At 45.7% G+C, this 19,060-nt stretch overlaps 49 non-coding genes across 49 annotated transcripts; all 49 read left to right on the top strand.

The window, feature by feature from the left end:
- Positions 1–303: 303 nt before the first annotated feature.
- Positions 304–376, top strand: TRNAR-ACG (transfer RNA arginine (anticodon ACG)). Its single transcript has one exon. It is a non-coding gene; the product is annotated as a tRNA-Arg (tRNA).
- An 830-nt stretch (positions 377–1,206) lies between these two features.
- Positions 1,207–1,279, top strand: TRNAR-ACG (transfer RNA arginine (anticodon ACG)). Its single transcript has one exon. It is a non-coding gene; the product is annotated as a tRNA-Arg (tRNA).
- Positions 1,280–1,287: 8 nt separating this feature from the next.
- TRNAH-GUG (transfer RNA histidin (anticodon GUG)) lies at positions 1,288–1,359 on the top strand. Its single transcript has one exon. It is a non-coding gene; the product is annotated as a tRNA-His (tRNA).
- A 442-nt stretch (positions 1,360–1,801) lies between these two features.
- On the top strand, positions 1,802–1,874 carry TRNAR-ACG (transfer RNA arginine (anticodon ACG)). The gene has a single exon. It is a non-coding gene; the product is annotated as a tRNA-Arg (tRNA).
- A 370-nt stretch (positions 1,875–2,244) lies between these two features.
- On the top strand, positions 2,245–2,317 carry TRNAR-ACG (transfer RNA arginine (anticodon ACG)). The gene has a single exon. It is a non-coding gene; the product is annotated as a tRNA-Arg (tRNA).
- An 8-nt stretch (positions 2,318–2,325) lies between these two features.
- On the top strand, positions 2,326–2,397 carry TRNAH-GUG (transfer RNA histidin (anticodon GUG)). Its single transcript has one exon. It is a non-coding gene; the product is annotated as a tRNA-His (tRNA).
- A 246-nt stretch (positions 2,398–2,643) lies between these two features.
- On the top strand, positions 2,644–2,716 carry TRNAR-ACG (transfer RNA arginine (anticodon ACG)). The gene has a single exon. It is a non-coding gene; the product is annotated as a tRNA-Arg (tRNA).
- A 370-nt stretch (positions 2,717–3,086) lies between these two features.
- Positions 3,087–3,159, top strand: TRNAR-ACG (transfer RNA arginine (anticodon ACG)). The gene has a single exon. It is a non-coding gene; the product is annotated as a tRNA-Arg (tRNA).
- An 8-nt stretch (positions 3,160–3,167) lies between these two features.
- Positions 3,168–3,239, top strand: TRNAH-GUG (transfer RNA histidin (anticodon GUG)). Its single transcript has one exon. It is a non-coding gene; the product is annotated as a tRNA-His (tRNA).
- Positions 3,240–3,972: 733 nt separating this feature from the next.
- TRNAR-ACG (transfer RNA arginine (anticodon ACG)) lies at positions 3,973–4,045 on the top strand. Its single transcript has one exon. It is a non-coding gene; the product is annotated as a tRNA-Arg (tRNA).
- Positions 4,046–4,787: 742 nt separating this feature from the next.
- Positions 4,788–4,860, top strand: TRNAR-ACG (transfer RNA arginine (anticodon ACG)). The gene has a single exon. It is a non-coding gene; the product is annotated as a tRNA-Arg (tRNA).
- Positions 4,861–5,247: 387 nt separating this feature from the next.
- On the top strand, positions 5,248–5,320 carry TRNAR-ACG (transfer RNA arginine (anticodon ACG)). Its single transcript has one exon. It is a non-coding gene; the product is annotated as a tRNA-Arg (tRNA).
- A 387-nt stretch (positions 5,321–5,707) lies between these two features.
- TRNAR-ACG (transfer RNA arginine (anticodon ACG)) lies at positions 5,708–5,780 on the top strand. The gene has a single exon. It is a non-coding gene; the product is annotated as a tRNA-Arg (tRNA).
- Positions 5,781–6,150: 370 nt separating this feature from the next.
- On the top strand, positions 6,151–6,223 carry TRNAR-ACG (transfer RNA arginine (anticodon ACG)). Its single transcript has one exon. It is a non-coding gene; the product is annotated as a tRNA-Arg (tRNA).
- An 8-nt stretch (positions 6,224–6,231) lies between these two features.
- TRNAH-GUG (transfer RNA histidin (anticodon GUG)) lies at positions 6,232–6,303 on the top strand. Its single transcript has one exon. It is a non-coding gene; the product is annotated as a tRNA-His (tRNA).
- Positions 6,304–7,036: 733 nt separating this feature from the next.
- TRNAR-ACG (transfer RNA arginine (anticodon ACG)) lies at positions 7,037–7,109 on the top strand. Its single transcript has one exon. It is a non-coding gene; the product is annotated as a tRNA-Arg (tRNA).
- Positions 7,110–7,429: 320 nt separating this feature from the next.
- Positions 7,430–7,502, top strand: TRNAR-ACG (transfer RNA arginine (anticodon ACG)). Its single transcript has one exon. It is a non-coding gene; the product is annotated as a tRNA-Arg (tRNA).
- Positions 7,503–7,510: 8 nt separating this feature from the next.
- Positions 7,511–7,582, top strand: TRNAH-GUG (transfer RNA histidin (anticodon GUG)). The gene has a single exon. It is a non-coding gene; the product is annotated as a tRNA-His (tRNA).
- Positions 7,583–7,872: 290 nt separating this feature from the next.
- On the top strand, positions 7,873–7,945 carry TRNAR-ACG (transfer RNA arginine (anticodon ACG)). Its single transcript has one exon. It is a non-coding gene; the product is annotated as a tRNA-Arg (tRNA).
- An 8-nt stretch (positions 7,946–7,953) lies between these two features.
- On the top strand, positions 7,954–8,025 carry TRNAH-GUG (transfer RNA histidin (anticodon GUG)). Its single transcript has one exon. It is a non-coding gene; the product is annotated as a tRNA-His (tRNA).
- An 885-nt stretch (positions 8,026–8,910) lies between these two features.
- Positions 8,911–8,983, top strand: TRNAR-ACG (transfer RNA arginine (anticodon ACG)). Its single transcript has one exon. It is a non-coding gene; the product is annotated as a tRNA-Arg (tRNA).
- Positions 8,984–9,342: 359 nt separating this feature from the next.
- On the top strand, positions 9,343–9,415 carry TRNAR-ACG (transfer RNA arginine (anticodon ACG)). Its single transcript has one exon. It is a non-coding gene; the product is annotated as a tRNA-Arg (tRNA).
- An 8-nt stretch (positions 9,416–9,423) lies between these two features.
- Positions 9,424–9,495, top strand: TRNAH-GUG (transfer RNA histidin (anticodon GUG)). Its single transcript has one exon. It is a non-coding gene; the product is annotated as a tRNA-His (tRNA).
- Positions 9,496–9,785: 290 nt separating this feature from the next.
- TRNAC-ACA (transfer RNA cysteine (anticodon ACA)) lies at positions 9,786–9,858 on the top strand. Its single transcript has one exon. It is a non-coding gene; the product is annotated as a tRNA-Cys (tRNA).
- A 370-nt stretch (positions 9,859–10,228) lies between these two features.
- Positions 10,229–10,301, top strand: TRNAR-ACG (transfer RNA arginine (anticodon ACG)). The gene has a single exon. It is a non-coding gene; the product is annotated as a tRNA-Arg (tRNA).
- Positions 10,302–10,627: 326 nt separating this feature from the next.
- TRNAR-ACG (transfer RNA arginine (anticodon ACG)) lies at positions 10,628–10,700 on the top strand. Its single transcript has one exon. It is a non-coding gene; the product is annotated as a tRNA-Arg (tRNA).
- Positions 10,701–11,059: 359 nt separating this feature from the next.
- TRNAR-ACG (transfer RNA arginine (anticodon ACG)) lies at positions 11,060–11,132 on the top strand. Its single transcript has one exon. It is a non-coding gene; the product is annotated as a tRNA-Arg (tRNA).
- Positions 11,133–11,654: 522 nt separating this feature from the next.
- Positions 11,655–11,727, top strand: TRNAC-ACA (transfer RNA cysteine (anticodon ACA)). Its single transcript has one exon. It is a non-coding gene; the product is annotated as a tRNA-Cys (tRNA).
- Positions 11,728–12,249: 522 nt separating this feature from the next.
- Positions 12,250–12,322, top strand: TRNAR-ACG (transfer RNA arginine (anticodon ACG)). The gene has a single exon. It is a non-coding gene; the product is annotated as a tRNA-Arg (tRNA).
- Positions 12,323–12,330: 8 nt separating this feature from the next.
- TRNAH-GUG (transfer RNA histidin (anticodon GUG)) lies at positions 12,331–12,402 on the top strand. Its single transcript has one exon. It is a non-coding gene; the product is annotated as a tRNA-His (tRNA).
- A 246-nt stretch (positions 12,403–12,648) lies between these two features.
- Positions 12,649–12,721, top strand: TRNAR-ACG (transfer RNA arginine (anticodon ACG)). Its single transcript has one exon. It is a non-coding gene; the product is annotated as a tRNA-Arg (tRNA).
- An 8-nt stretch (positions 12,722–12,729) lies between these two features.
- TRNAH-GUG (transfer RNA histidin (anticodon GUG)) lies at positions 12,730–12,801 on the top strand. The gene has a single exon. It is a non-coding gene; the product is annotated as a tRNA-His (tRNA).
- Positions 12,802–13,091: 290 nt separating this feature from the next.
- On the top strand, positions 13,092–13,164 carry TRNAR-ACG (transfer RNA arginine (anticodon ACG)). The gene has a single exon. It is a non-coding gene; the product is annotated as a tRNA-Arg (tRNA).
- Positions 13,165–13,172: 8 nt separating this feature from the next.
- TRNAH-GUG (transfer RNA histidin (anticodon GUG)) lies at positions 13,173–13,244 on the top strand. Its single transcript has one exon. It is a non-coding gene; the product is annotated as a tRNA-His (tRNA).
- Positions 13,245–13,534: 290 nt separating this feature from the next.
- On the top strand, positions 13,535–13,607 carry TRNAR-ACG (transfer RNA arginine (anticodon ACG)). Its single transcript has one exon. It is a non-coding gene; the product is annotated as a tRNA-Arg (tRNA).
- A 370-nt stretch (positions 13,608–13,977) lies between these two features.
- Positions 13,978–14,050, top strand: TRNAR-ACG (transfer RNA arginine (anticodon ACG)). The gene has a single exon. It is a non-coding gene; the product is annotated as a tRNA-Arg (tRNA).
- A 320-nt stretch (positions 14,051–14,370) lies between these two features.
- Positions 14,371–14,443, top strand: TRNAR-ACG (transfer RNA arginine (anticodon ACG)). The gene has a single exon. It is a non-coding gene; the product is annotated as a tRNA-Arg (tRNA).
- Positions 14,444–14,451: 8 nt separating this feature from the next.
- TRNAH-GUG (transfer RNA histidin (anticodon GUG)) lies at positions 14,452–14,523 on the top strand. The gene has a single exon. It is a non-coding gene; the product is annotated as a tRNA-His (tRNA).
- A 290-nt stretch (positions 14,524–14,813) lies between these two features.
- On the top strand, positions 14,814–14,886 carry TRNAR-ACG (transfer RNA arginine (anticodon ACG)). Its single transcript has one exon. It is a non-coding gene; the product is annotated as a tRNA-Arg (tRNA).
- Positions 14,887–14,894: 8 nt separating this feature from the next.
- TRNAH-GUG (transfer RNA histidin (anticodon GUG)) lies at positions 14,895–14,966 on the top strand. Its single transcript has one exon. It is a non-coding gene; the product is annotated as a tRNA-His (tRNA).
- A 442-nt stretch (positions 14,967–15,408) lies between these two features.
- TRNAR-ACG (transfer RNA arginine (anticodon ACG)) lies at positions 15,409–15,481 on the top strand. Its single transcript has one exon. It is a non-coding gene; the product is annotated as a tRNA-Arg (tRNA).
- An 8-nt stretch (positions 15,482–15,489) lies between these two features.
- TRNAH-GUG (transfer RNA histidin (anticodon GUG)) lies at positions 15,490–15,561 on the top strand. Its single transcript has one exon. It is a non-coding gene; the product is annotated as a tRNA-His (tRNA).
- Positions 15,562–16,003: 442 nt separating this feature from the next.
- On the top strand, positions 16,004–16,076 carry TRNAR-ACG (transfer RNA arginine (anticodon ACG)). Its single transcript has one exon. It is a non-coding gene; the product is annotated as a tRNA-Arg (tRNA).
- Positions 16,077–16,463: 387 nt separating this feature from the next.
- TRNAR-ACG (transfer RNA arginine (anticodon ACG)) lies at positions 16,464–16,536 on the top strand. The gene has a single exon. It is a non-coding gene; the product is annotated as a tRNA-Arg (tRNA).
- A 387-nt stretch (positions 16,537–16,923) lies between these two features.
- TRNAR-ACG (transfer RNA arginine (anticodon ACG)) lies at positions 16,924–16,996 on the top strand. The gene has a single exon. It is a non-coding gene; the product is annotated as a tRNA-Arg (tRNA).
- Positions 16,997–17,366: 370 nt separating this feature from the next.
- Positions 17,367–17,439, top strand: TRNAR-ACG (transfer RNA arginine (anticodon ACG)). Its single transcript has one exon. It is a non-coding gene; the product is annotated as a tRNA-Arg (tRNA).
- An 8-nt stretch (positions 17,440–17,447) lies between these two features.
- TRNAH-GUG (transfer RNA histidin (anticodon GUG)) lies at positions 17,448–17,519 on the top strand. Its single transcript has one exon. It is a non-coding gene; the product is annotated as a tRNA-His (tRNA).
- A 733-nt stretch (positions 17,520–18,252) lies between these two features.
- Positions 18,253–18,325, top strand: TRNAR-ACG (transfer RNA arginine (anticodon ACG)). Its single transcript has one exon. It is a non-coding gene; the product is annotated as a tRNA-Arg (tRNA).
- A 320-nt stretch (positions 18,326–18,645) lies between these two features.
- On the top strand, positions 18,646–18,718 carry TRNAR-ACG (transfer RNA arginine (anticodon ACG)). The gene has a single exon. It is a non-coding gene; the product is annotated as a tRNA-Arg (tRNA).
- Positions 18,719–19,060: the final 342 nt, after the last annotated feature.

Here is a 19,060-nt window from a genome sequence, read left to right as displayed (position 1 = left end):
CCGGGTCACAGCATCTCATCCTTGCTTCCAATTTTAACACTTCTACCCCAAGGTTGAAGAATCTTTAGGATTTCCAGGAAGTAGACCCCAAGTTTCATCTGCTAATTGTTTTGGATGACTTTAATCTGCCAAGTAGTGATTTCGCCCTTTGTAAAAATGTGTTGTAAGGACAACACATTTAGTCTCTGGACTGTTCCAATTTGATTTGCAAGAAACGGAAGACACTTTTGGCAATGGTACCATGTGGCAGGTTTTCCAGTACTTCAGAAATGAGGCACCGGTTTGGCAGTTGTTTTTTCAGCAGGGCCAGTGGCGCAATGGATAACGCGTCTGACTACGGATCAGAAGATTGTAGGTTCAACTCCTACCTGGCTCGGGAATGTTGCCATGATCGTATAGTGGTTAGTACTCTGCGTTGTGGCCGCAGCAACCCAGGTTTGAATCCGGGTCACGGCATCTCATCCTTGCTTCCATTTTTAACACTTCTACCCCAAGGTTGAAGAATCTTTAGGATTTCCAGGAAGTAAACCCCAAGTTTCATCTCCTGCATGATTTCTTCTGCTAATTGTTTTGGATGACTTTAATCTGCCAAGTAGTGATTTCGCCCTTTGTAAAAATGTGTTGTAAGGACAACACATTTAGTCTCTGGACGGTTCCGATTTGATTTGCAAGAAACGGAAGACACTTTTGGCAATGGTACCATGTGGCAGGTTTTCCAGTACTTCAGAAATGAGGCACCGGTTTGGCAGTTGTTTTTTCAGCAGGGCCAGTGTCGCAATGGATAACGCGTCTGACTACGGATCAGAAGATTGTAGGTTCGACTCCTACCTGGCTTGGGAAGGTTGCCGTGATCGTATAGTGGTTAGTACTCTGCGTTGTGGCCGCAGCAACCCCGCTTCGAATCTGGGTCACGGCATCTCATCCTTGCTTCCAATTTTAACACTTCTAACCCAAGGTTGAAGAATCTTTAGGATTTCCAGGAAGTAGACCCCAAGTTTCATCTGCTAATTGTTTTGGATGACTTTAATCTGCCAAGTAGTGATTTCGCCCTTTGTAAAAATGTGTTGTAAGGACAACACATTTAGTCTCTGGACGGTTCCGATTTGATTTGCAAGAAACGGAAGACACTTTTGGCAATGGTACCATGTGGCAGGTTTTCTAGTACTTCACAAATGAGGCACCGGTTTGGCAGTTGTTTTTTCAGCAGGGCCAGTGGCGCAATGGATAACGCGTCTGACTACGGATCAGAAGATTGTAGGTTCGACTCCTACCTGGCTCGGGAATGTTGCCGTGATCGTATAGTGGTTAGTACTCTGCGTTGTGGCCGCAGCAACCCCGGTTCGAATCCGGGTCACGGCATCTCATCCTTGCTTCCAATTTTAACACTTCTACCCCAAGGTTGAAGAATCTTTAGGATTTCCAGGAAGTAGACCCCAAGTTTCATCTGCTAATTGTTTTGGATGACTTTAATCTGCCAAGTAGTGATTTCGCCCTTTGTAAAAATGTGTTGTAAGGACAACACATTTAGTCTCTGGACGGTTCCGATTTGATTTGCAAGAAACGGAAGACACTTTTGGCAATGGTACCATGTGGCAGGTTTTCCAGTTCTTCAGAAATGAGGCACCGGTTAGTAGTTATTTCGCCCTTTGTAAAAATGTGTTGTAAGGACAACACATTTAGTCTCTGGACGGTTCCGATTTGATTTGCAAGAAACGGAAGACACTTTTGGCAATGGTACCATGTGGCAGGTTTTCCAGTACTTCAGAAATGAGGCACCGGTTTGGCAGTTGTTTTTTCAGCAGGGCCAGTGGCGCAATGGATAACGCGTCTGACTACGGATCAGAAGATTGTAGGTTCGACTCCTACCTGGCTCGGGAAGGTTGCCGTGATCGTATAGTGGTTAATACTCTGCGTTGTGGCCGCAGCAAACCCGGTTCGAATCCGGGTCACGGCATCTCCTCCTTGCTTCCAATTTTAACACTTCTACCCCAAGGTTGAAGAATCTTTAGGATTTCCAGGAAGTAGACCCCAAGTTTCATCTGCTAATTGTTTTGGATGACTTTAATCTGCCAAGTAGTGATTTCGCCCTTTGTAAAAATGTGTTGTAAGGACAACACATTTAGTCTCTGGACGGTTCCGATTTGATTTGCAAGAAACGGAAGACACTTTTGGCAATGGTACCATGTGGCAGGTTTTCCAGTACTTCACAAATGAGGCACCGGTTTGGCAGTTGTTTTTTCAGCAGGGCCAGTGGCGCAATGGATAACGCGTCTGACTACGGATCAGAAGATTGTAGGTTCGACTCCTACCTGGCTCGGGAATGTTGCCGTGATCGTATAGTGGTTAGTACTCTGCGCTGTGGCCGCAGCAACCCCGGTTCAAATCCGGGTCACGGCATCTCATCCTTGCTTCCAATTTTAACACTTCTACCCCAAGGTTGAAGAATCTTTAGGATTTCCAGGAAGTAGACCCCAAGTTTCATCTGCTAATTGTTTTGGATGACTTTAATCTGCCAAGTAGTGATTTCGCCCTTTGTAAAAATGTGTTGCAAGAAACGGAAGACACTTTTGGCAATGGTACCATGTGGCAGGTTTTCCAGTACTTCACAAATGAGGCACCGGTTTGGCAGTTGTTTTTTCAGCAGGGCCAGTGGCGCAATGGATAACGCATCTGACTACGGATCAGAAGATTGTAGGTTCGACTCCTAGCTGGCTCGGGAATGTTGCCGTGATCGTATAGTGGTTAGTACTCTGCGTTGTGGCCACAGCAACCCCGATTCAAATCCGGGTCACGGCATCTCATCCTTGCTTCCAATTTTAACACTTCTACCCCAAGGTTGAAGAATCTTTAGGATTTCCAGGAAGTAGACCCCAAGTTTCATCTGCTAATTGTTTTGGATGACTTTAATCTGCCAAGTAGTGATTTCGCCCTTTGTAAAAATGTGTTGTAAGGACAACACATTTAGTCTCTGGACGGTTCCGATTTGATTTGCAAGAAACGGAAGACACTTTTGGCAATGGTACCATGTGGCAGGTTTTCCAGTACTTCACAAATGAGGCACCGGTTTGGCAGTTGTTTTTTCAGCAGGGCCAGTGGCGCAATGGATAACACGTCTGACTACGGATCAGAAGATTGTAGGTTCGACTCCTACCTGGCTCGGGAATGTTGCCGTGATCGTATAGTGGTTAGTACTCTGCGCTGTGGCCGCAGCAACCCCGGTTCGAATCCGGGTCACGGCATCTCATCCTTGCTTCCAATTTTAACACTTCTACCCCAAGGTTGAAGAATCTTTAGGATTTCCAGGAAGTAGACCCCAAGTTTCATCTGCTAATTGTTTTGGATGACTTTAATCTGCCAAGTAGTGATTTCGCCCTTTGTAAAAATGTGTTGTAAGGACAACACATTTAGTCTCTGGACGGTTCCGATTTGATTTGCAAGAAACGGAAGACACTTTTGGCAATGGTACCATGTGGCAGATTTTCCAGTACTTCAGAAATGAGGCACCGGTATGGCAGTTGTTTTTTCAGCAGGGCCAGTGGCGCAATGGATAACACGGCTGACTACGGATCAGAAGATTGTAGGTTCGACTCCTACCTGGCTCGGGAAGGTTGCCGTGATCGTATAGTGGTTAGTACTCTGCGTTGTGGCCGCAGCAACCCCGGTTCAAATCTGGGTCGCGGCATCTCATCCTTGCTTCCAATTTTAACACTTCTACCCCAAGGTTGAAGAATCTTTAGGATTTCCAGGAAGTAGACCCCAAGTTTCATCTGCTAATTGTTTTGGATGACTTTAATCTGCCAAGTAGTGATTTCGCCCTTTGTAAAAATGTGTTGTAAGGACAACACATTTAGTCTCTGGACTGTTCCGATTTGATTTGCAAGAAACGGAAGACACTTTTGGCAATGGTACCATGTGGCAGGTTTTCCAGTACTTCAGAAATGAGGCACCGGTTTTTCAGTTGTTTTTTCAGCAGGGCCAGTGGCGCAATGGATAACGCGTCTGACTACGGATCAGAAGATTGTAGGTTCAACTCCTACCTGGCTCGGGAATGTTGCCATGATCGTATAGTGGTTAGTACTCTGCGTTGTGGCCGCAGCAACCCAGGTTTGAATCCGGGTCACGGCATCTCATCCTTGCTTCAACTTTTAACACTTCTACCCCAAGGTTGAAGAATCTTTAGGATTTCCAGGAAGTAGACCCCAAGTTTCATCTGCTAATTGTTTTGGATGACTTTAATCTGCCAAGTAGTGATTTCGCCCTTTGTAAAAATGTGTTGTAAGGACAACACATTTAGTCTCTGGACGGTTCCGATTTGATTTGCAAGAAACGGAAGACACTTTTGGCATCTCATCCTTGCTTCCAATTTTAACACTTCTACCCCAAGGTTGAAGAATCTTTAGGATTTCCAGGAAGTAGACCCCAAGTTTCATCTGCTAATTGTTTTGGATGACTTTAATCTGCCAAGTAGTGATTTCGCCCTTTGTAAAAATGTGTTGTAAGGACAACACATTTAGTCTCTGGACGGTTCCGATTTGATTTGCAAGAAACGGAAGACACTTTTGGCAATGGTACCATGTGGCAGGTTTTCCAGTTCTTCAGAAATGAGGCACCGGTTAGTAGTTATTTCGCCCTTTGTAAAAATGTGTTGTAAGGACAACACATTTAGTCTCTGGACGGTTCCGATTTGATTTGCAAGAAACGGAAGACACTTTTGGCAATGGTACCATGTGGCAGGTTTTCCAGTACTTCAGAAATGAGGCACCGGTTTGGCAGTTGTTTTTTCAGCAGGGCCAGTGGCGCAATGGATAACGCGTCTGACTACGGATCAGAAGATTGTAGGTTCGACTCCTACCTGGCTCGGGAATGTTGCCGTGATCGTATAGCGGTTAGTACTCTGCGTTGTGGCCGCAGCAACCCCGGTTCGAATCCAGGTCATGGCATCTCATCCTTGCTTCCATTTTTAACACTTCTACCCCAAGGTTGAAGAATCTTTAGGATTTCCAGGAAGTAAACCCCAAGTTTCATCTCCTGCATGATTTCTTCTGCTAATTGTTTTGGATGACTTTAATCTGCCAAGTAGTGATTTCGCCCTTTGTAAAAATGTGTTGTAAGGACAACACATTTAGTCTCTGGACGGTTCCGATTTGATTTGCAAGAAACGGAAGGCACTTTTGGCAATGGTACCATGTGGCAGGTTTTCCAGTACTTCAGAAATGAGGCACCGGTTTGGCAGTTGTTTTTTCAGCAGGGCCAGTGGCGCAATGGATAACGCGTCTGACTACGGATCAGAAGATTGTAGGTTCGACTCCTACCTGGCTCGGGAATGTTGCCGTGATCGTATAGCGGTTAGTACTCTGCGTTGTGGCCGCAACAACCCCGGTTCGAATCCAGGTCATGGCATCTCATCCTTGCTTCCATTTTTAACACTTCTACCCCAAGGTTGAAGAATCTTTAGGATTTCCAGGAAGTAAACCCCAAGTTTCATCTCCTGCATGATTTCTTCTGCTAATTGTTTTGGATGACTTTAATCTGCCAAGTAGTGATTTCGCCCTTTGTAAAAATGTGTTGTAAGGACAACACATTTAGTCTCTGGACGGTTCCGATTTGATTTGCAAGAAACGGAAGGCACTTTTGGCAATGGTACCATGTGGCAGGTTTTCCAGTACTTCAGAAATGAGGCACCGGTTTGGCAGTTGTTTTTTCAGCAGGGCCAGTGGCGCAATGGATAACGCGTCTGACTACGGATCAGAAGATTGTAGGTTCGACTCCTACCTGGCTTGGGAAGGTTGCCGTGGTCGTATAGTGGTTAGTACTATGCGTTGTGGCCGCAGCAACCCCGCTTCGAATCTGGGTCACGGCATCTCATCCTTGCTTCCAATTTTAACACTTCTAACCCAAGGTTGAAGAATCTTTAGGATTTCCAGGAAGTAGACCCCAAGTTTCATCTGCTAATTGTTTTGGATGACTTTAATCTGCCAAGTAGTGATTTCGCCCTTTGTAAAAATGTGTTGTAAGGACAACACATTTAGTCTCTGGACGGTTCCGATTTGATTTGCAAGAAACGGAAGACACTTTTGGCAATGGTACCATGTGGCAGGTTTTCTAGTACTTCACAAATGAGGCACCGGTTTGGCAGTTGTTTTTTCAGCAGGGCCAGTGGCGCAATGGATAACACGTCTGTCTACGGATCAGAAGATTGTAGGTTCGACTCCTACCTGGCTCGGGAATGTTGCCGTGATCGTATAGTGGTTAGTACTCTGCGTTGTGGCCGCAGCAACCCCGGTTCGAATCCGGGTCACGGCATCTCATCCTTGCTTCCAATTTTAACACTTCTACCCCAAGGTTGAAGAATCTTTAGGATTTCCAGGAAGTAGACCCCAAGTTTCATCTGCTAATTGTTTTGGATGACTTTAATCTGCCAAGTAGTGATTTCGCCCTTTGTAAAAATGTGTTGTAAGGACAACACATTTAGTCTCTGGACTGTTCCGATTTGATTTGCAAGAAACGGAAGACACTTTTGGCAATGGTACCATGTGGCAGGTTTTCCAGTACTTCAGAAATGAGGCACCGGTTTGGCAGTTGTTTTTTCAGCAGGTCCAGTGGCGCAATGGATAACGCGTCTGACTACGGATCAGAAGATTGTACGTTCAACTCCTACCTGGCTCGGGAATGTTGCCATGATCGTATAGTGGTTAGTACTCTGCGTTGTGGCCGCAGCAACCCAGGTTTGAATCCGGGTCACGGCATCTCATCCTTGCTTCCACTTTTAACACTTCTACCCCAAGGTTGAAGAATCTTTAGGATTTCCAGGAAGTAGACCCCAAGTTTCATCTGCTAATTGTTTTGGATGACTTTAATCTGCCAAGTAGTGATTTTGCCCTTTGTAAAAATGTGTTGTAAGGACAACACATTTAGTCTCTGGACGGTTCCGATTTGATTTGCAAGAAACGGAAGACACTTTTGGCAATGGTACCATGTGGCAGGTTTTCCAGTACTTCACAAATGAGGCACCGGTTTGGCAGTTGTTTTTTCAGCAGGGCCAGTGGCGCAATGGATAACACGTCTGACTACGGATCAGAAGATTGTAGGTTCGACTCCTACCTGGCTCGGGAATGTGATCGTATAGTGGTTAGTACTCTGCGCTGTGGCCGCAGCAACCCCGGTTCGAATCCGGGTCACGGCATCTCATCCTTGCTTCCAATTTTAACACTTCTACCCCAAGGTTGAAGAATCTTTAGGATTTCCAGGAAGTAGACCCCAAGTTTCATCTGCTAATTGTTTTGGATGACTTTAATCTGCCAAGTAGTGATTTCGCCCTTTGTAAAAATGTGTTGCAAGAAACGGAAGACACTTTTGGCAATGGTACCATGTGGCAGGATTTCCAGTACTTCACAAATGAGGCACCGGTTTGGCAGTTGTTTTTTCAGCAGGGCCAGTGGCGCAATGGATAACGCGTTTGACTACGGATCAGAAGATTGTAGGTTCGACTCCTAGCTGGCTCGGGAATGTTGCCGTGATCGTATAGTGGTTAGTACTCTGCGTTGTGGCCGCAGCAACCCCGGTTCGAATCCGGGTCACGGCATCTCATCCTTGCTTCCAATTTTAACACTTCTACCCCAAGGTTGAAGAATCTTTAGGATTTCCAGGAAGTAGACCCCAAGTTTCATCTGCTAATTGTTTTGGATGACTTTAATCTGCCAAGTAGTGATTTCGCCCTTTGTAAAAATGTGTTGTAAGGACAACACATTTAGTATCTGGACGGTTCCGATTTGATTTGCAAGAAACGGAAGACACTTTTGGCAATGGTACCATGTGGCAGGTTTTCCAGTACTTCAGAAATGAGGCACCGGTTTGGCAGTTGTTTTTTCAGCAGGGCCAGTGGCGCAGTGGATAACACGTCTGACTACGGATCAGAAGATTGTAGGTTCGACTCCTACCTGGCTCGGGAATGTTGCCGTGATCGTATAGTGGTTAGTACTCTGCGTTGTGGCCGCAGCAACCCCGGTTCGAATCCGGGTCACGGCATCTCATCCTTGCATCCAATTTTAACACTTCTACCCCAAGGTTGAAGAATCTTTAGGATTTCCAGGAAGTAGACCCCAAGTTTCATCTGCTAATTGTTTTGGATGACTTTAATCTGCCAAGTAGTGATTTCGCCCTTTGTAAAAATGTGTTGTAAGGACAACACATTTAGTCTCTGGACGGTTCCGATTTGATTTACAAGAAACGGAAGACACTTTTGGCAATGGTACCATGTGGCAGGTTTTCCAGTTCTTCAGAAATGAGGCACCGGTTAGTAGTTATTTCGCCCTTTGTAAAAATGTGTTGTAAGGACAACACATTTAGTCTCTGGACGGTTCCGATTTGATTTGCAAGAAACGGAAGACACTTTTGGCAATGGTACCATGTGGCAGGTTTTCCAGTACTTCAGAAATGAGGCACCGGTTTGGCAGTTGTTTTTTCAGCAGGTCCAGTGGCGCAATGGATAACGCGTCTGACTACGGATCAGAAGATTGTACGTTCAACTCCTACCTGGCTCGGGAATGTTGCCATGATCGTATAGTGGTTAGTACTCTGCGTTGTGGCCGCAGCAACCCAGGTTTGAATCCGGGTCACGGCATCTCATCCTTGCTTCCACTTTTAACACTTCTACCCCAAGGTTGAAGAATCTTTAGGATTTCCAGGAAGTAGACCCCAAGTTTCATCTGCTAATTGTTTTGGATGACTTTAATCTGCCAAGTAGTGATTTTGCCCTTTGTAAAAATGTGTTGTAAGGACAACACATTTAGTCTCTGGACGGTTCCGATTTGATTTGCAAGAAACGGAAGACACTTTTGGCAATGGTACCATGTGGCAGGTTTTCCAGTACTTCAGAAATGAGGCACCGGTTTGGCAGTTGTTTTTTCAGCAGGGCCAGTGGCGCAATGGATAACGCGTCTGACTACGGATCAGAAGATTGTAGGTTCGACTCCTACCTGGCTCGGGAAGGTTGCCGTGATCGTATAGTGGTTAGTACTCTGCGTTGTGGCCGCAGCGAATCCGGGTCACGGCATCTCATCCTTGCTTCCAATTTTAACACTTCTACCCCAAGGTTGAAGAATCTTTAGGATTTCCAGGAAGTAGACCCCAAGTTTCATCTGCTAATTGTTTTGGATGACTTTAATCTGCCAAGTAGTGATTTCGCCCTTTGTAAAAATGTGTTGTAAGGACAACACATTTAGTCTCTGGACGGTTCCGATTTGATTTGCAAGAAACGGAAGACACTTTTGGCAATGGTACCATGTGGCAGGTTTTCCAGTACTTCACAAATGAGGCACCGGTTTGACAGTTGTTTTTTCAGCAGGGCCAGTGGCGCAATGGATAACGCGTCTGACTACGGATCAGAAGATTGTAGGTTCGACTCCTACCTGGCTCGGGAATGTTGCCGTGATCGTATAGTGGTTAGTACTCTGCGCTGTGGCCGCAGCAACCCCGGTTCAAATCCGGGTCACGGTATCTCATCCTTGCTTCCAATTTGAACACTTCTACCCCAAGGTTGAAGAATCTTTAGAATTTCCAGGAAGTAGACCCCAAGTTTCATCTGCTAATTGTTTTGGATGACTTTAATCTGCCAAGTAGTGATTTCGCCCTTTGTAAAAATGTGTTGTAAGGACAACACATTTAGTCTCTGGACGGTTCCGATTTGATTTGCAAGAAACGGAAGACACTTTTGGCAATGGTACCATGTGGCAGATTTTCCAGTACTTCAGAAATGAGGCACCGGTTTGGCAGTTGTTTTCTCAGCAGGGCCAGTGGCGCAATGGATAACGCGTCTGACTACAGATCAGAAGATTGTAGGTTCGACTCCTACCTGGCTCGGGAAGGTTGCCGTGATCATATAGTGGTTAGTACTCTGCGTTGTGGCCGCAGCAAACCCGGTTCGAATCCGGGTCACGGCATCTCATCCTTGCTTCCAATTTTAACACTTCTACCCCAAGGTTGAAGAATCTTTAGGATTTCCAGGAAGTAGACCCCAAGTTTCATCTGCTAATTGTTTTGGATGACTTTAATCTGCCAAGTAGTGATTTCGCCCTTTGTAAAAATGTGTTGTAAGGACAACACATTTAGTCTCTGGACGGTTCCGATTTGATTTGCAAGAAACGGAAGACACTTTTGGCAATGGTACCATGTGGCAGGTTTTCCAGTACTTCACAAATGAGGCACCGGTTTGGCAGTTGTTTTTTCAGCAGGGCCAGTGGCGCAATGGATAACGCGTCTGACTACGGATCAGAAGATTGTAGGTTCGACTCCTACCTGGCTCGGGAATGTTGCCGTGATCATATAGTGGTTAGTACTCTGCGTTGTGGCCGCAGCAAACCCGGTTCGAATCCGGGTCACGGCATCTCATCCTTGCTTCCAATTTTAACACTTCTACCCCAAGGTTGAAGAATCTTTAGGATTTCCAGGAAGTAGACCCCAAGTTTCATCTGCTAATTGTTTTGGATGACTTTAATCTGCCAAGTAGTGATTTCGCCCTTTGTAAAAATGTGTTGCAAGAAACGGAAGACACTTTTGGCAATGGTACCATGTGGCAGGTTTTCCAATACTTCACAAATGAGGCACCGGTTTGGCAGTTGTTTTTTCAGCAGGGCCAGTGGCGCAATGGATAACGCGTCTGACTACGGATCAGAAGATTGTAGGTTCGACTCCTAGCTGGCTCGGGAATGTTGCCGTGATCGTATAGTGGTTAGTACTCTGCGTTGTGGCCGCAGCAACCCCGGGTCACGGCATCTCATCCTTGCTTCCAATTTTAACACTTCTACCCCAAGGTTGAAGAATCTTTAGGATTTCCAGGAAGTAGACCCCAAGTTTCATCTGCTAATTGTTTTGGATGACTTTAATCTGCCAAGTAGTGATTTCGCCCTTTGTAAAAATGTGTTGTAAGGACAACACATTTAGTGTCTGGACGGTTCCGATTTGATTTGCAAGAAACGGAAGACACTTTTGGCAATGGTACCATGTGGCAGATTTTCCAGTACTTCAGAAATGAGGCACCGGTTTTTCAGTTGTTTTTTCAGCAGGGCCAGTGGCGCAATGGATAACGCGTCTGACTACGGATCAGAAGATTGTAGGGTCAACTCCTACCTGGCTCGGGAATGTTGCCATGATCATATAGTGGTTAGTACTCTGCGTTGTGGCCGCAGCAACCCAGGTTTGAATCCGGGTCACGGCATCTCATCCTTGCTTCAACTTTTAACACTTCTACCCCAAGGTTGAAGAATCTTTAGGATTTCCAGGAAGTAGACCCCAAGTTTCATCTGCTAATTGTTTTGGATGACTTTAATCTGCCAAGTAGTGATTTCGCCCTTTGTAAAAATGTGTTGTAAGGACAACACATTTAGTCTCTGGACGGTTCCGATTTGATTTGCAAGAAACGGAAGACACTTTTGGCAATGGTACCATGTGGCAGGTTTTCCAGTTCTTCAGAAATGAGGCACCGGTTAGTAGTTATTTCGCCCTTTGTAAAAATGTGTTGTAAGGACAACACATTTAGTCTCTGGACGGTTCCGATTTGATTTGCAAGAAACGGAAGACACTTTTGGCAATGGTACCATGTGGCAGATTTTCCAGTACTTCAGAAATGAGGCACCGATTTGGCAGTTGTTTTTTCAGCAGGGCCAGTGGCGCAATGGATAACGCGTCTGACTACAGATCAGAAGATTGTAGGTTCGACTCCTACCTGGCTCGGGAAGGTTGCCGTGATCGTATAGTGGTTAGTACTCTGCGTTGTGGCCGCAGCAAACCCGGTTCGAATCCTGGTCACGGCATCTCATCCTTGCTTCCAATTTTAACACTTCTACCCCAAGGTTGAAGAATCTTTAGGATTTCCAGGAAGTAGACCCCAAGTTTCATCTGCTAATTGTTTTGGATGACTTTAATCTGCCAAGTAGTGATTTCGCCCTTTGTAAAAATGTGTTGTAAGGACAACACATTTAGTCTCTGGACGGTTCCGATTTGATTTGCAAGAAACGGAAGACACTTTTGGCAATGGTACCATGTGGCAGGTTTTCCAGTTCTTCAGAAATGAGGCACCGGTTAGTAGTTATTTCGCCCTTTGTAAAAATGTGTTGTAAGGACAACACATTTAGTCTCTGGACGGTTCCGATTTGATTTGCAAGAAACGGAAGACACTTTTGGCAATGGTACCATGTGGCAGGTTTTCCAGTACTTCACAAATGAGGCACCGGTTTGGCAGTTGTTTTTTCAGCAGGGCCAGTGGCGCAATGGATAACGCGTCTGACTACGGATCAGAAGATTGTAGGTTCGACTCCTACCTGGCTCGGGAATGTTGCCGTGATCGTATAGTGGTTAGTACTCTGCGCTGTGGCCGCAGCAACCCCGGTTCAAATCCGGGTCACGGCATCTCATCCTTGCTTCCAATTTTAACACTTCTACCCCAAGGTTGAAGAATCTTTAGGATTTCCAGGAAGTAGACCCCAAGTTTCATCTGCTAATTGTTTTGGATGACTTTAATCTGCCAAGTAGTGATTTCGCCCTTTGTAAAAATGTGTTGCAAGAAACGGAAGACACTTTTGGCAATGGTACCATGTGGCAGGTTTTCCAGTACTTCACAAATGAGGCACCGGTTTGGCAGTTGTTTTTTCAGCAGGGCCAGTGGCGCAATGGATAACGCGTCTGACTACGGATCAGAAGATTGTAGGTTCGACTCCTAGCTGGCTCGGGAATGTTGCCGTGATCGTATAGTGGTTAGTACTCTGCGTTGTGGCCGCAGCAACCCCGGTTCAAATCCGGGTCACGGCATCTCATCCTTGCTTCCAATTTTAACACTTCTACCCCAAGGTTGAAGAATCTTTAGGATTTCCAGGAAGTAGACCCCAAGTTTCATCTGCTAATTGTTTTGGATGACTTTAATCTGCCAAGTAGTGATTTCGCCCTTTGTAAAAATGTGTTGTAAGGACAACACATTTAGTGTCTGGACGGTTCCGATTTGATTTGCAAGAAACGGAAGACACTTTTGGCAATGGTACCATGTGGCAGATTTTCCAGTACTTCAGAAATGAGGCACCGGTTTGGCAGTTGTTTTTTCAGCAGGGCCAGTGGCGCAATGGATAACGCGTCTGACTACGGATCAGAAGATTGTAGGTTCGACTCCTAGCTGGCTCGGGAATGTTGCCGTGATCGTATAGTGGTTAGTACTCTGCGTTGTGGCCGCAGCAACCCCGGTTCAAATCCGGGTCACGGCATCTCATCCTTGCTTCCAATTTTAACACTTCTACCCCAAGGTTGAAGAATCTTTAGGATTTCCAGGAAGTAGACCCCAAGTTTCATCTGCTAATTGTTTTGGATGACTTTAATCTGCCAAGTAGTGATTTCGCCCTTTGTAAAAATGTGTTGTAAGGACAACACATTTAGTCTCTGGACGGTTCCGATTTGATTTGCAAGAAACGGAAGACACTTTTGGCAATGGTACCATGTGGCAGATTTTCCAGTACTTCAGAAATGAGGCACCGGTATGGCAGTTGTTTTTTCAGCAGGGCCAGTGGCGCAATGGATAACGCGTCTGACTACGGATCAGAAGATTGTAGGTTCAACTCCTACCTGGCTCGGGAATGTTGCCATGATCATATAGTGGTTAGTACTCTGCGTTGTGGCCGCAGCAACCCAGGTTTGAATCCGGGTCACGGCATCTCATCCTTGCTTCAACTTTTAACACTTCTACCCCAAGGTTGAAGAATCTTTAGGATTTCCAGGAAGTAGACCCCAAGTTTCATCTGCTAATTGTTTTGGATGACTTTAATCTGCCAAGTAGTGATTTCGCCCTTTGTAAAAATGTGTTGTAAGGACAACACATTTAGTCTCTGGACGGTTCCGATTTGATTTGCAAGAAACGGAAGACACTTTTGGCAATGGTACCATGTGGCAGGTTTTCCAGTACTTCACAAATGAGGCACCTGTTTGGCAGTTGTTTTTTCAGCAGGGCCAGTGGCGCAATGGATAACACGTCTGACTACGGCTCAGAAGATTGTAGGTTCGACTCCTACCTGGCTCGGGAATGTGATCGTATAGTGGTTAGTACTCTGCGCTGTGGCCGCAGCAACCCCGGTTCGAATCCGGGTCACGGCATCTCATCCTTGCTTCCAATTTTAACACTTCTACCCCAAGGTTGAAGAATCTTTAGGATTTCCAGGAAGTAGACCCCAAGTTTCATCTGCTAATTGTTTTGGATGACTTTAATCTGCCAAGTAGTGATTTCGCCCTTTGTAAAAATGTGTTGCAAGAAACGGAAGACACTTTTGGCAATGGTACCATGTGGCAGGTTTTCCAGTACTTCACAAATGAGGCACCGGTTTGGCAGTTGTTTTTTCAGCAGGGCCAGTGGCGCAATGGATAACGCGTTTGACTACGGATCAGAAGATTGTAGGTTCGACTCCTAGCTGGCTCGGGAATGTTGCCGTGATCGTATAGTGGTTAGTACTCTGCGTTGTGGCCGCAGCAACCCCGGTTCGAATCCGGGTCACGGCATCTCATCCTTGCTTCCAATTTTAACACTTCTACCCCAAGGTTGAAGAATCTTTAGGATTTCCAGGAAGTAGACCCCAAGTTTCATCTGCTAATTGTTTTGGATGACTTTAATCTGCCAAGTAGTGATTTCGCCCTTTGTAAAAATGTGTTGTAAGGACAACACATTTAGTATCTGGACGGTTCCGATTTGATTTGCAAGAAACGGAAGACACTTTTGGCAATGGTACCATGTGGCAGGTTTTCCAGTACTTCAGAAATGAGGCACCGGTTTGGCAGTTGTTTTTTCAGCAGGGCCAGTGGCGCAGTGGATAACACGTCTGACTACGGATCAGAAGATTGTAGGTTCGACTCCTACCTGGCTCGGGAATGTTGCCGTGATCGTATAGTGGTTAGTACTCTGCGTTGTGGCCGCAGCAACCCCGGTTCGAATCCGGGTCACGGCATCTCATCCTTGCATCCAATTTTAACACTTCTACCCCAAGGTTGAAGAATCTTTAGGATTTCCAGGAAGTAGACCCCAAGTTTCATCTGCTAATTGTTTTGGATGACTTTAATCTGCCAAGTAGTGATTTCGCCCTTTGTAAAAATGTGTTGTAAGGACAACACATTTAGTCTCTGGACGGTTCCGATTTGATTTGCAAGAAACGGAAGACACTTTTGGCAATGGTACCATGTGGCAGGTTTTCCAGTTCTTCAGAAATGAGGCACCGGTTAGTAGTTATTTCGCCCTTTGTAAAAATGTGTTGTAAGGACAACACATTTAGTCTCTGGACGGTTCCGATTTGATTTGCAAGAAACGGAAGACACTTTTGGCAATGGTACCATGTGGCAGGTTTTCCAGTACTTCAGAAATGAGGCACCGGTTTGGCAGTTGTTTTTTCAGCAGGGCCAGTGGCGCAGTGGATAACACGTCTGACTACGGATCAGAAGATTGTAGGTTCGACTCCTACCTGGCTCGGGAATGTTGCCGTGATCGTATAGTGGTTAGTACTCTGCGTTGTGGCCGCAGCAACCCCGGTTTGAATCCGGGTCACGGCATCTCATCCTTGCATCCAATTTTAACACTTCTACCCCAAGGTTGAAGAATCTTTAGGATTTCCAGGAAGTAGACCCCAAGTTTCATCTGCTAATTGTTTTGGATGACTTTAATCTGCCAAGTAGTGATTTCGCCCTTTGTAAAAATGTGTTGTAAGGACAACACATTTAGTCTCTGGACGGTTCCGATTTGATTTGCAAGAAACGGAAGACACTTTTGGCAATGGTACCATGTGGCAGGTTTTCCAGTTCTTCAGAAATGAGGCACCGGTTAGTAGTTATTTCGCCCTTTGTAAAAATGTGTTGTAAGGACAACACATTTAGTCTCTGGACGGTTCCGATTTGATTTGCAAGAAACGGAAGACACTTTTGGCAATGGTACCATGTGGCAGGTTTTCCAGTACTTCAGAAATGAGGCACCGGTTTGGCAGTTGTTTTTTCAGCAGGGCCAGTGGCGCAATGGATAACGCGTCTGACTACGGATCAGAAGATTGTAGGTTCGACTCCTACCTGGCTCGGGAATGTTGCCGTGATCGTATAGCGGTTAGTACTCTGCGTTGTGGCCGCAGCAACCCCGGTTCGAATCCAGGTCATGGCATCTCATCCTTGCTTCCATTTTTAACACTTCTACCCCAAGGTTGAAGAATCTTTAGGATTTCCAGGAAGTAAACCCCAAGTTTCATCTCCTGCATGATTTCTTCTGCTAATTGTTTTGGATGACTTTAATCTGCCAAGTAGTGATTTCGCCCTTTGTAAAAATGTGTTGTAAGGACAACACATTTAGTCTCTGGACGGTTCCGATTTGATTTGCAAGAAACGGAAGGCACTTTTGGCAATGGTACCATGTGGCAGGTTTTCCAGTACTTCAGAAATGAGGCACCGGTTTGGCAGTTGTTTTTTCAGCAGGGCCAGTGGCGCAATGGATAACGCGTCTGACTACGGATCAGAAGATTGTAGGTTCGACTCCTACCTGGCTCGGGAATGTTGCCGTGATCGTATAGCGGTTAGTACTCTGCGTTGTGGCCGCAACAACCCCGGTTCGAATCCAGGTCATGGCATCTCATCCTTGCTTTCATTTTTAACACTTCTACCCCAAGGTTGAAGAATCTTTAGGATTTCCAGGAAGTAAACCCCAAGTTTCATCTCCTGCATGATTTCTTCTGCTAATTGTTTTGGATGACTTTAATCTGCCAAGTAGTGATTTCGCCCTTTGTAAAAATGTGTTGTAAGGACAACACATTTAGTCTCTGGACGGTTCCGATTTGATTTGCAAGAAACGGAAGGCACTTTTGGCAATGGTACCATGTGGCAGGTTTTCCAGTACTTCAGAAATGAGGCACCGGTTTGGCAGTTGTTTTTTCAGCAGGGCCAGTGGCGCAATGGATAACGCGTCTGACTACGGATCAGAAGATTGTAGGTTCGACTCCTACCTGGCTTGGGAAGGTTGCCGTGGTCGTATAGTGGTTAGTACTATGCGTTGTGGCCGCAGCAACCCCGCTTCGAATCTGGGTCACGGCATCTCATCCTTGCTTCCAATTTTAACACTTCTAACCCAAGGTTGAAGAATCTTTAGGATTTCCAGGAAGTAGACCCCAAGTTTCATCTGCTAATTGTTTTGGATGACTTTAATCTGCCAAGTAGTGATTTCGCCCTTTGTAAAAATGTGTTGTAAGGACAACACATTTAGTCTCTGGACGGTTCCGATGTGATTTGCAAGAAACGGAAGACACTTTTGGCAATGGTACCATGTGGCAGGTTTTCTAGTACTTCACAAATGAGGCACCGGTTTGGCAGTTGTTTTTTCAGCAGGGCCAGTGGCGCAATGGATAACACGTCTGTCTACGGATCAGAAGATTGTAGGTTCGACTCCTACCTGGCTCGGGAATGTTGCCGTGATCGTATAGTGGTTAGTACTCTGCGTTGTGGCCGCAGCAACCCCGGTTCGAATCCGGGTCACGGCATCTCATCCTTGCTTCCAATTTTAACACTTCTACCCCAAGGTTGAAGAATCTTTAGGATTTCCAGGAAGTAGACCCCAAGTTTCATCTGCTAATTGTTTTGGATGACTTTAATCTGCCAAGTAGTGATTTCGCCCTTTGTAAAAATGTGTTGTAAGGACAACACATTTAGTCTCTGGACTGTTCCGATTTGATTTGCAAGAAACGGAAGACACTTTTGGCAATGGTACCATGTGGCAGGTTTTCCAGTACTTCAGAAATGAGGCACCGGTTTGGCAGTTGTTTTTTCAGCAGGTCCAGTGGCGCAATGGATAACGCGTCTGACTACGGATCAGAAGATTGTACGTTCAACTCCTACCTGGCTCGGGAATGTTGCCATGATCGTATAGTGGTTAGTACTCTGCGTTGTGGCCGCAGCAACCCAGGTTTGAATCCGGGTCACGGCATCTCATCCTTGCTTCCACTTTTAACACTTCTACCCCAAGGTTGAAGAATCTTTAGGATTTCCAGGAAGTAGACCCCAAGTTTCATCTGCTAATTGTTTTGGATGACTTTAATCTGCCAAGTAGTGATTTTGCCCTTTGTAAAAATGTGTTGTAAGGACAACACATTTAGTCTCTGGACGGTTCCGATTTGATTTGCAAGAAACGGAAGACACTTTTGGCAATGGTACCATGTGGCAGGTTTTCCAGTACTTCACAAATGAGGCACCGGTTTGGCAGTTGTTTTTTCAGCAGGGCCAGTGGCGCAATGGATAACACGTCTGACTACGGATCAGAAGATTGTAGGTTCGACTCCTACCTGGCTCGGGAATGTGATCGTATAGTGGTTAGTACTCTGCGCTGTGGCCGCAGCAACCCCGGTTCGAATCCGGGTCACGGCATCTCATCCTTGCTTCCAATTTTAACACTTCTACCCCAAGGTTGAAGAATCTTTAGGATTTCCAGGAAGTAGACCCCAAGTTTCATCTGCTAATTGTTTTGGATGACTTTAATCTGCCAAGTAGTGATTTCGCCCTTTGTAAAAATGTGTTGCAAGAAACGGAAGACACTTTTGGCAATGGTACCATGTGGCAGGATTTCCAGTACTTCACAAATGAGGCACCGGTTTGGCAGTTATTTTTTCAGCAGGGCCAGTGGCGCAATGGATAACGCGTCTGACTACGGATCAGAAGATTGTAGGTTCGACTCCTAGCTGGCTCGGGAATGTTGCCGTGATCGTATAGTGGTTAGTACTCTGCGTTGTGGCCGCAGCAACCCCGGTTCGAATCCGCGTCACGGCATCTCATCCTTGCTTCCAATTTTAACACTTCTACCCCAAGGTTGAAGAATCTTTAGGATTTCCAGGAAGTAGACCCCAAGTTTCATCTGCTAATTGTTTTGGATGACTTTAATCTGCCAAGTAGTGATTTCGCCCTTTGTAAAAATGTGTTGTAAGGACAACACATTTAGTATCTGGACGGTTCCGATTTGATTTGCAAGAAACGGAAGACACTTTTGGCAATGGTACCATGTGGCAGGTTTTCCAGTACTTCAGAAATGAGG

The sequence above is a fragment of the Hyla sarda genome, chromosome 4 (assembly GCF_029499605.1).
Source record: "Hyla sarda isolate aHylSar1 chromosome 4, aHylSar1.hap1, whole genome shotgun sequence".
In the NCBI taxonomy this organism is placed as follows: domain Eukaryota; kingdom Metazoa; phylum Chordata; class Amphibia; order Anura; family Hylidae; genus Hyla; species Hyla sarda.
The sequence above is the reverse complement of the archived record's forward strand: the minus strand, read 5'-3'. Positions and strand labels throughout refer to the sequence as shown.